Raw genomic sequence first — 11,711 nt, forward strand, 5'->3', positions numbered from 1 at the left:
CATCCAGAGCTCCCTCTATGAGGAAACTGTACTTCTTGGTGCGGAGACCGCCAGCTCGACCCAGCTAACTGCCCGTTTGGTACAGTTCTGGAGTTCCTGCAGGCCTGTTTATCCGCAAGGTTGACCCACTCCACCCTAGAGGTCTTCGTTGCGGCCATTGCGGCCTACCACGCCCCTCTCAGTGGCCATTCAGTGGGAAGACACCCTCTTCTTACACGTTTCCTCCGCGGTGCACTGAGGCCGAGGCCTCCGGCCAGAGAAGCTTATGCTAAGTGGTGGATCAAGATGCTATTCCATAGCCTTGAGCCCTCTGATCTCCCCTCTCCTTCGGGGGTCAAGGCTCACTCCTCCAGAAGTTGGCCTTCGGGATGGCGGGCCCCGCCGTCACGGCATTCTCGTTCCCGTAGCGTTTCGACGCAGCTTGAGTTCCTGAAGGGGAACGTCTCCAGGTTACGCATGTAACCATGGTTCCCCGAAGGGAACGAGACGCTGCGTCTCAGGGCCATACTTCCGGCATCCCTGCCAGTGCTTGCTTCACGCCTAGAAGCTGACGGCGGTTTCATCGCACGTGCTTTTATGCTTCCTGGTCGCTACGTCACCCCGCTCGTGACGTCTCGCCCATCCATTGGACTGATTACACATGTGATTCAGAGCGTGGGCTGGAGGCGTTCCCGTAGCGTTTCGATGCAGCATCTCGTTCCCTTCGGGGAACCATGGTTACATGCGTAACCTGGAGACGTTTTTTTTTTTGCATGTTTGTGTTGCATTTACACAGTTTTGACCAGCAGGTGTCACCAGTGTGTTGTTTCGAGGACTTCGAAACAATGAAACATTTTGCGAAGCGATTGGTTCAACTGAATTAAAGCTTCAAAAAGGTTTGCGTCTCCTATCACTATTAAAGGGATAGTTTGCCAGAAAGTGAAAAGTCCATCCAGTGCATCACAGTCCATTCCAGTAGTTGGTGGAAATGTTCACCTGCTTCTGTTTTATTGGCATTTGGCAAACTCATGTAAGCAGTGCTTTTCTGACACCTACTGGACTGGAGTATGAAGCTAAGAATGGTGCACAGAATCTTGAGGGTCCTTGTCCCACACGAATGTATTGCAAACTTTGACCACTGACTGCAGCTGGAACTTGGTTGAAAATGTGAGGCCATTTGCATGGATCTATTAAATAATAGGTGATTCAGAAACAATGGATTTGAGTAGGTACTTCATGATTATCAGGCAGCTGAGAAGGACTTTGGGGCAGTTGATTGATAAGACTGGGACATTTCTGGCATTCCTTTTTTTTAATTTTGGAATGTTTACTTGCATATTTAATACTGTCTAATACTTGAAACTTTAAGCTCAGTCACTCTTTGCTGATACTTTGGTCAACTATCAACTAGTTCATATTTTTCAAACAAAGCGGTGTGTTCAATAGCACATTTTATCTGAATATTTATTCATAATCACAAAGGCCTAGCTGAATGACATGAACACCGGTGTATCTGGGACAGTAAACCTCTCCATACACCCCTAAATTGTAGACATATTCTTGAATTCACCAACTGTATGTCTAAATTTTACTTTTCGAATAAGAGCTAGGGCAAAACTTCCATATATGGTGTTCTGACATAGAGATAATGTATTAATGCATTCTATGTTAAACACTACAGTTGCTTCATGTCACTAAATGTTTCATGTTCCTCTGGAGGTATATTTGGAGACCGTGTACCAGTTGGGGGTTGCAGTTCATTTAACCTCCCACTGGAGCTGATTTTATTTAGTCTATGACTAATCTTCACAATGAAATATCTCCGGTCCTTGGGAAAAGCGATTGTCCAAATACACGTGAGGCTCTAGGGCTGCTTCACACAGATGCAGCACATATACCTCGGGTCCCTTCTTTCATAGGCGCTCTCTGTTTTTTTCCCACAGTATTTACACAGTGTTGCTGACTGGGCTAAAGGACTAGAGCGATTGCCATGGTTCATTCTGTTGGTTTAGTAACAGATATCTCCCCTAAGGAAGGCAGGAATCTAAACAGGATGGTGGAGAGATAGATACAGAGAGAGGCACTAAGACATATCATTATGTCTGATAATGTCAAAATTTTAAGTGTCATCTTTTTCTGAAACCATTTTTAAGCAAAACATTTACAGTGGCCCAAAAAGTATTTGGACATTTTTGCCACACTATAAATGTTATGAGTACCACTGCATTAGATACAAATTATTAAACCAAATGTCAACAGCAAACAAATGATTCAAGACCTTTTCTCAAAACTAACTTCACATTTCAGCCATTTTTACATTCATTTTACCAAACTGGTGTCAATATTATTTTTTTTCTAAAGTCTCAATTCAGCTCTGGTTCACACAGGTACCCTATAAAAGTAATAACAGGTGTAGTCCATCACATTACCAATGAACATGCTCTACTAACTCTTGACAAACACTGCACAAACTGTACAAACACATAATTTTTTTCCTTAAGTTTGAACACAACGTTGATTATTTTATCATTTAAATCCTAGCAAACAAAATCTAATTAATGCCACTTGGTGTGACTTGATAAAATTGCAGTTATGAAATAAGTGACCAAATACTCTTTAGGTCACAGTGTTTATGCACAGTGGCACTTACAATGGAGCTGAAAACAGCTGCTTTCTCTGAAATAGGTGATTAAATAAAGTGCCAGAGGTGTTCTACCATTAAAACTGAACCAAATCCCCCTGCTCCATTTTCAAACACCTCCTCTTAACCTCAGAACCCAGAGCTGACAAATAATGCATATGTAAAACAAAATTAAATACTAGTCTGAAAATGAGTATGATAATTTACTTTGCATAAAGCTGGCCTTCAAATGAAAAATGTAAAAACAATAATTTTAAACCTCATGCACACCTGGTAGGTAAGATTTTATTTTATTCTATTCTATTTTATTTTATTTTATTTTTTACTTTTTTTTTTTACATCTAACCCCTAACTTAGTGTGTATATATTATATTTAATTTAATATTTCAGGTTAAAACACAAAGACTAGTCGAGTTAAGCATACCAGTGATCCACTCTGTTTCTCTTGGACCTGGTCCTTAAAACAACATCCTGAAGGGACAGAGCCTGGGGCAAGCAGTGGGTGCACAACCAAACTGACCAAAAATAAATAAATAATAATACAAAAACGGCAGCATCAACACAAACCAACATCTGTAGACTGTATTTGGGGAACCACTTGTCAACAGTACTATTTTAAATGTCTTAGAAAGAAAGAACTGGCTTGGGCTCAGAGGATGCATTCTGCACAGATCAGCTACGCTGGGATCCTGTGTTTATTATACCTTTAATGTGTTTAGATTTGGCTGTAATTGGTCCAGACACATCATCTTTTGGTCTCTGAGCCACGTGTTGTCACACGTGCCTCACACTGCATCAAGTATTTCAATCCAGAGCTGAAGAAACAAGACATGAAAGATATTACAGTAAACAATGCAGCATGTAAACACTGAGACCGCGGCTAAAACATTTTCCTCCCATTGGTTTTGCTTCATTTTGTTTTCCAGATGCCATTTGTTTACACAGTCCCCCCACCCATTAGCAAGTCTATGTGAACGCACGAGACGTTGTCTGCGGTTCACGTGTGTTGGGAGGTCTGGCTGGGCCCCCCACTTTTTGAGGAGGCGCTTGTAGCCAGAGGCACCTGCGCCGTTGCCTCAAGATTCAGGAATGAGCCCTCTGTGGCTCAGCACATGAGTGCAGACCGGATCCAGCTGTGATGCAAGGGAGAATGAGACTGGGGACCTGTGCTTTGGGATGAACTAAACCAGATAATCAATAACATTACAGACCCTTTACCTTTCATATCCTAACAGACATGCCCTTGGGATTCAGAGCCCTGGTTTATAAAAGCAAACACCTCTTGAACTGGAAATAGCAGGATTTCCTTCTTGTGGCTATAATATAGATTTTTTCTCTATTTTTTCTTTTTAATTAAAGAAAAGGCAGTATAAATGGAAATAAAATGTGGTAATCTACAGTATGCAACAAATGCTGTCGACTGAACTCACCAAATAAACCTCATTAATTCTCATGCAAGCGAACACGCTCTTAAAAATAAAGGTTCTTTATTGGCATCAATGGTTCTATGAAGATCCTTGAACATCCATGGAACCTTTAAAATGCAGAAAAGGTTCTTTATAGTCGAAAAAGTTTCTTTAGATTTTTAAAATGTTCTTCAAAATGGTTCTTTTAGGAACTGTTCACTGAAAGGTTCTTTTGGGAACGAAAAATGGTTCTTCTATGGCATCACTGCAAAAACACCCTTTTGGAACCTTTATTTTTAAGAGTGCAAGGTTCCAGGACTTGAGAATCCGTAAAAGAGTGTGTGGGACATTGTTGGATAGTAAGCACAATTTGTTCAGAACTTCTTGCTGAAATTTTGTAGGTACTATGAGACCCACAAGAGCACAGGAATCAAACCAAGACAGAAGGCAGGAGAGAAAGAATGCTAAGAACGACAGATGAAGAAGAGGAAGGAAACAAAAGCAACGCTTTATACTCGATACCCAGAGGCTTTTTAGCTGCAAATAAATATAAAGCCATGCTAATCTCGCCTGTGTTTAAATATGAACACGCTCTTAAAAATAAAGGTTCTTTATTGGCATCAATGGTTCTATGAAGATCCTTGAACATCCATGGAACCTTTAAAATGCAGAAAAGGTTCTTTATAGTCGAAAAAGTTTCTTTAGATTTTTAAAATGTTCTTCAAAATGGTTCTTTTAGGAACTGTTCACTGAAAGGTTCTTTTGGGAACGAAAAATGGTTCTTCTATGGCATCACTGCAAAAACACCCTTTTGGAACCTTTATTTTTAAGAGTGCATGTACTCTATGACATAGTGTTGATGAATGTTTATAATGTGAATAAAATCACAAAGTATGTGATTAGCATATTTCCAGAAGATGTGGATTAAACTACTAAATTTATAAATAAAGAAATGCACGATTGCTTGAGCAAATGGGTAGTCCCGCCCCCAAACTCACATCAATGGTTGAGTCATTGCTGTCATGTCCAGCCCAGTTATACCAATGGATTTTTTTTTTAAACTAGTGTCATCCTAATCCTAACATTCAATGAAAAACAAACCAAATGTTAAACTCCCACAAGCTTTACCTAGAATCAAAAAAGACATGTTGATTGTTCATCCAGTAGCTGGTTTAGTGCATCGCTTAGCATGCTTCTGCCACCCACTCCAGTCCCAGCTGTGCTAAAACACTGCTCACCAGCTGGACAACTGGCCAACCTGGGCAGAGCTCCAAACATGGGTGGACTGGAGGCCTGCAGCTTGATTCAGTGCACTAAAGGAAATCACTGAGTTTCACACACAATAGTCAATTGAGGGAGAGGATCCATTGCTGATTTGGCCACCAAACTAAACCACAGATTATCCTGTGATTTCACTCCATCCACTGTATCATTTGTAGCTTTCAGATGCCAGTATCATCAGCTAGCTGTCATGAAAAAATGTGGATTGAGTGTTACCAGCTCACAGCCATCATTGAGGGGATCAGGGGGGATTTGATAGGGAACATATGGACAGTGTTGCTGAACTATCAGCTGCTGGACTTTAAAAAAAAAAGTATTTTACAAGGATTTTCTTAATCCTTTTTAAAGCCTATTCACACTAAATACAAATTTTCAGCACAGATTATCTATAAACTCTTTTGGCAGCAAGTCCATTTTGGCAAACACTTCATTCAGGCATTTAAACTTTTTTCCCAATTAATTCGGAACTGGACTCAACAGGTGTTTACTTACATGAATATCTGACTAGACATTTTAGAGAGTTTTTGATGTTTTTGTTTCTAATGCCCATCAGTGTTGCATTTATTTGATTTGATAAAATACAGTAGAAACAGTAATATTGTGAATGTGATGGCAAAGCTGATTTTTCAGCAGCCATTACTGTATTAGCATATACATTTTCTCCCTGCATATACTGTATATCAGGGTTCCTCAAATCTTGCCCTGGAGGGCCAATGCGCTGCAGAGTTTAGCTCCAACCCTGATCAAACTCACCTACCTGTGATTTTCTAATGATCCTGAAGACATTGATTAGCATGCTCAGGTGTGTTTGATTAGGGTTAGAGCTAAACTCTGCAGGAAAGTGGATCTCGTGGGCCAGATTTGAGGATCCCTGCTGTATATTATCCATATCAAATCTTTACACATAAACTTCTAAACATGTGCTGTGTTGAAATTGTGGTGATATTCCATTTGACAGCTGGAAATTATATACGGTTTAATGACTAAACACAGAACATCACATAATTGCCTCTATATGACCACTATCTCTGATTCTCATGTGTGGTCTTCTAAGAAATTACAGCACTCAATTTTTTGGCCTGCGTGTTTGAACATTTCTTAGAAATGCAAGTGGTGTCCATTCCATGGTGTGTTTATCATTGTGACATTTAAGTATGACATATGTAAGTGCACATGGAAGCAGAACATGTGTGCGTCAGAACATGTGTGAGAGGTCTGGGTGTGTGTCATACATGTATGGGAAACGTTCCTGTGGGCGGAAAGGGTCTGAGTAGAGAGAGAGACATAACATGATCTGATTCTATTCACTATGAAGTCATGAGAGACTGATCTGCTCCTTCCTGTCCAGAAATAGATTATTGTAAACTCCCCAAAAGAGAGAGAAATGGAGTGACTGTTATAATGGGGGAATAATCCCTCACCCTTGTCCAAATGTCACTGTATGCTGAAGAATTAAGATTTTCCTTCACTGGAAGTAAGGCCTAGACCAGTGTTTCCCAACCTTTTTGTAGTCGCGGTACCCTTTGGAAATTTTAACAAACTTGTGGCACCCTATAGTGAAACCTGAGCGGTGAACTAATAATCGGCAGCCGAAATTTCGGTGCATCTCTAATTATTGGCGACATCAGAAATGGATATTATATAATAGATGCTTTTTTTGAACATTTTAGCAATTTAAAAATATTAAAAAAGGATTTTTTACACGGCACCCCTGCTCTCGACAGACGGCACCCCGGTTGGGAAACACTGGCCTAGACTATCCTCTAAAAAACAGCCCTATACTATTATCCTCCACCAAACTTTACAGTTGACACAATGCAGTCAGACAGGCAACGTTGTCCTGCCATCTGTGGTTCGTTGCTCCAACAGGTTTCCACTTCTCCAGTGTCCAGTGGCAGCATGATTTACACCACTCGTATTGTACTTCGTGATTTGAAGCGTGCATGCAGCTGCTCGGCCATGGAAACCCATTCCATGAGTCTTCCACTGCACAGTTTTTGTGCTGATTCTAATGCCAGTCGAACTTTGGAACACTTCAGCTATGGAATCAGCAGAGCTTTGGTGACTTTTACAGATAATGCGCCCTGGTGACCTGCTTTGTGACTTCAAATGGCTTTCCGCTTCATGGCTGAGTTGCTGTTGTTCCTAAACACTTCCATTTTATAATAATACCACTTACAGTTTACTGTGGAATATCTAGCAGAGATCAAATTTCACCAAAAAAAAAAAAAAGTTGGTCATCATTGGCAGGCATGGCAAAATGATAATTCTGGACCCTGATCTGAGAGATGGAGGATCTTGGTGTGTTCCAAGATGTGGAACACTCTGTTCTTCACAGTGTAGACAGATAAGCTACTTAGGAAGATGTTTAGGATAAGACTGACTGACTGTGAATCACTCCAAAGCAAGACTTCCTCTACAGGAAATGTACCTGTCTGAGACAGGCAGACAGATGTTTTGAACATACGTCAAACCTTATGTGCATCTTTTCAGCTGCCTTCAGCTTGTTTCCTTTCAAGTCACTCGTGGTGATTACAGTTAGATCACCGTTTAGACTGCCTAATTGTGTGGAAACTGCTGATCTAAATCCTGTGTTGAGACTAACACAAAATGCCAGGGTCTTTAGTAAAACAGGGACATCTTTATCATATAGCCTAAGTAGACCACAGATATGCAAGTATGTAGCTGGAAAAGAGGGTTTACTAGTCTACTGTGAATGGCATTACGGTATTTACCAGTCCCTTATGTCATATTTGACAAAAGCATCGTAAATACAGTTTTACAACTCAAGGTCAAGGTCATTTAATTTTTTGCATTCTAGTATATTGTGTTGTTTAAAGGAAACTGCACAGATCTGTGCCATGAAACTATTCTGACCCTGACATTTTCTTCTTTGACACTGAAATGTAAATATAAAGGAATGTTTGTCAAGACAGGATAGGAACGTTTGTCCAAAACAATACGTTACATGTCCTTAAAGGAGACTAATCATCAAAGACGGAAAAACTCAAATCACTTACTGACAGGAAGGAAGGAGAAGTCAGGATAAGCATTCACCATTTGGAATTTGTTATAGGCACTTTTTTCAACGAAGTTGTCAGGGTCTGCGTTTCCAGCGAAACAACAATTTACTGCTTATACAGTTGGTACTAACAGGGTTTTGGCCAGTCTGTTTTTCTGAAAGTTGGAAAAAGCCTTCAAGTCTGAATGTTATTGTGGCCATATGTAGTTTGCATACTTGTGCATTTTAAAGAGAGATTCAAGGTCTGAAGGTTATGGTGTAGATAGATAGATAGATAGATAGATAGTCTCTTGTATGTGGGGTTAATGCTTTTCTTTATTAATGAGAGCTATTACAAGGTGCGTCCCAAATCGCGTACTTATGAACTATTCTATGACGTTTTGTAGTGTAAATAATGCGGGTAGTGTGTTCACACTGAAAATTCCAAAAAGAAAAAGTTCACTTTAAATACCCGGATGATGCACTTAAATAACCAAAAAAAAAATAAATTAAGTGTGGAATGTTGAACACTTAATTCACTCAACTGTCGCAGCTTTAATTACGTAGCGAAGGGGGAGGGGCTACCACACTCCGATTATTAATGACAAAATAACCTTAAATAATTCATACACAACATGGTTGACTACATAGTGCATAAGTACATAGTGTATAAGTGCAGTGTATAGTGTGTCATTTGGGACACAGCTACAGTTGTTTAGATCACACAAATACCACCCACCCAAAAAGAAAAAGAAATCTCTGTGTCCAGTTTCATCTTGCGCTTCTTCCTGCCTACAATGCTTCTTTTGTTTGTCTATGTGTGCTCTTTAAATCCAAAACGAATTTTTCCAAGACTCCACAGCTGAATATGGAAAGGGCACAGGCGAGTGGAAGATTGTGATATTTAAAGGAAATAAAAAAAATGCTTTGAGCTGAATAACAAGGGAAGAAGGGTCTCTTTCAGTACGGAGGCATGAGGAAATAAAGATGGCATTCAGAATTATTGTGGACTTGTGAGGAAACTTCCATACTACTACATGTGATCTCAAAATAATAATAATGCAAAATAATAATAATAATAATAATGCTTGTTTCTTGCTGTCTGAATTAATTCATAGTCTTCAATTTCAATCCATTTTAACTGTAGTGAGAGTAAAGGCATGGACTAGAATGAGTGTGATCTAACAGACACTGAGAGCAAACAATCAAGTCAACGGATCGCTCCAGCGAGACAGATGCTGGAAATTCAGGAGCTCTACTGCATCCTCTCTCACACAGACACATGGAAGTCTATGGAAGGAGATGTAGGATGCACAACTTATTTACATATCACGGATCCATTTATAGAGAATACGCATTTTACCCGCATCCAAAAAAAAGACTCTTTCCCACCAACGACAAACTATTATAAGAGCCAATAAATTATCTGTTGATATGCATTGTATTACGGTTCCTGCTAAAATAAAGCTATATGTTCTGTATGCGTGTATTTTATTCAACATAGTGACACAGTTAATTTACTAACCTTCTGTCACTCATGTTCACTAAAGTGTATAAAACATTCTTCTCATCAAGTCACAACTCATAACCAAGAATGGTATTGATTTGGGTTATTTTGACTGGCAGACACTTCAGGTCCATAGCATCTCTTAAAACTATTATTCTTTAAGTAGAAAAAATAGAAAAGAAAAACCCCTCCAGATTTAGCTAAGCTGCACAGTGCCAGTACAGTTACATTCATAAAATTTGTTAGACAAGACAAAGTGTTTACTATAAACCACTGGATGATCCTTTAAGATTCATTTGAAAAATACCGCTGTGCATAAATCTAAATCATCAACCTATTGCAGATGTATTATTTCATTTAATAAAAATTAATATTTAATACTGTTTTATTAGGCCAAGAAATAATAATCCACAGTTCCTCTGGCCAAAAATACATCTCTCAACTTAAATGTTACTAACAAATGGTCCTGTCATTATAACACAAATTAGTTTCACGTTTATTTCTCGTTGGCCTCACATGTCAAGGCCGGACAGCAGAGGCTCACAAGGGACCCAGTGGGAGATATGAACTGTGTCCAGACATCTGTGAGGCTGTTTTTTCCCTATAAACATCATTCATGAACACATACATCAAACTGAGTACTATACAAAGAGTGGTACAAGTGCTAAAGTAGGATGTTGACAGATCCTGGAAGCAACAAAACTGTGAAATTTAATAGTACTTTTGTATGGAATAAATTTTACTTTCTTGTGCCAGTAAAGAGGCGCAGTATGGAGTTGCATTAAAGGGCATTTTATTTGATATTTGGCTTTATATTTAGTTCCTGTATATGATTAACAGCACAACGCATTTCAACCATGTGATTGGTATAACAATGTAAATCCTGTTGTGCATTAAAACTATAAATCACCAGTAAAAAGCTGACTTACATATAACAGAATGTCAAACTGAACAGAAATATGACTATTCATATGCGTCAGAAATACAAACAGGGAGTGTTTGTCTGCAATTCCTTCCCTTCTATGTTTTCATTTATGTTTAACAAAAGGAAACATGTCTTTTGGAATGAGTGCCTTATACCTTTAGCAGCCTTGGCCCTTATTATATGACTCAACAGAACAATCAAACCCCTTTTCCTGATCCTGTACAGCGCAGGAAAAAAGACAACTGAACTGACATCTCAAGTCATACTCACAAGGCCCTTCATATCCTGATGTTTGCTAAGGAATGTATTTCCTCTCTCCCCCACCCTGCATAAGGAGCTTTACTTTCACCGTAGAAGACACAAGGTCACAGATATGGTGAACAAGCAAACACATCTTGTACAGCCTGATGCTCTGTCAAGCATCTACAACTCAATCTGGATTGTACTGTAAAATATTTTAAATGTAAAAAAATAAAGCCATCCAACTTTTTGAGTGTACTTTAGGGTGAGTGTGTTATAAGTTCAATATGAGTTTAATAAACTTAAAAATAGTGCTGTCAAATGATTAATCGTGATTAATCGCATCCAAAATTAAAGTTCCCTTTCGTGGAACTTCGAACTGCGTCCTCTAGGGGTCGCTATGGGGAACGCCTCGTCGTGACCCGTGTCTGAAGCATACATTGAAATAACACACCAACTCGTTGGCCGGCGACAGCCATGACGTCACTACCGGTGCGACTATAAAATAGGCGCCGGTAGCACACATCATTCGCTTTCTTCGTCTTCACTGACCGTTCTGTTTGAAGCGTGCATTCTAAAGCAAAAGTAAGAGCTTTTCCTTTTATTATGGCGAGCACTAGTAGGACGTTTAGAAGGTGTGTGTACCCATGTCATCGCTATTTAACACCCGATGACTCGCACGATCTATGCGTTGTTTGTTTGGGCGAAGAGCACGCGCGCGATGCCCTCGA

The 11,711-nt window shown here is 39.6% G+C and overlaps 1 protein-coding gene across 1 annotated transcript in view; it reads right to left on the reverse strand.

Annotated features, from left to right (window-relative positions):
* Window positions 1-11,711, reverse strand: part of LOC107715898 (collagen alpha-2(IV) chain-like) — a 33,614-nt gene that overhangs the window by 20,830 nt on the left and 1,073 nt on the right. The window lies entirely within an intron of this gene.

Source organism: Sinocyclocheilus rhinocerous, unplaced genomic scaffold, assembly GCF_001515625.1.
Source record: "Sinocyclocheilus rhinocerous isolate Xijiao unplaced genomic scaffold, SAMN03320098_v1.1 scaffold600, whole genome shotgun sequence".
In the NCBI taxonomy this organism is placed as follows: Eukaryota; Metazoa; Chordata; class Actinopteri; order Cypriniformes; family Cyprinidae; genus Sinocyclocheilus; species Sinocyclocheilus rhinocerous.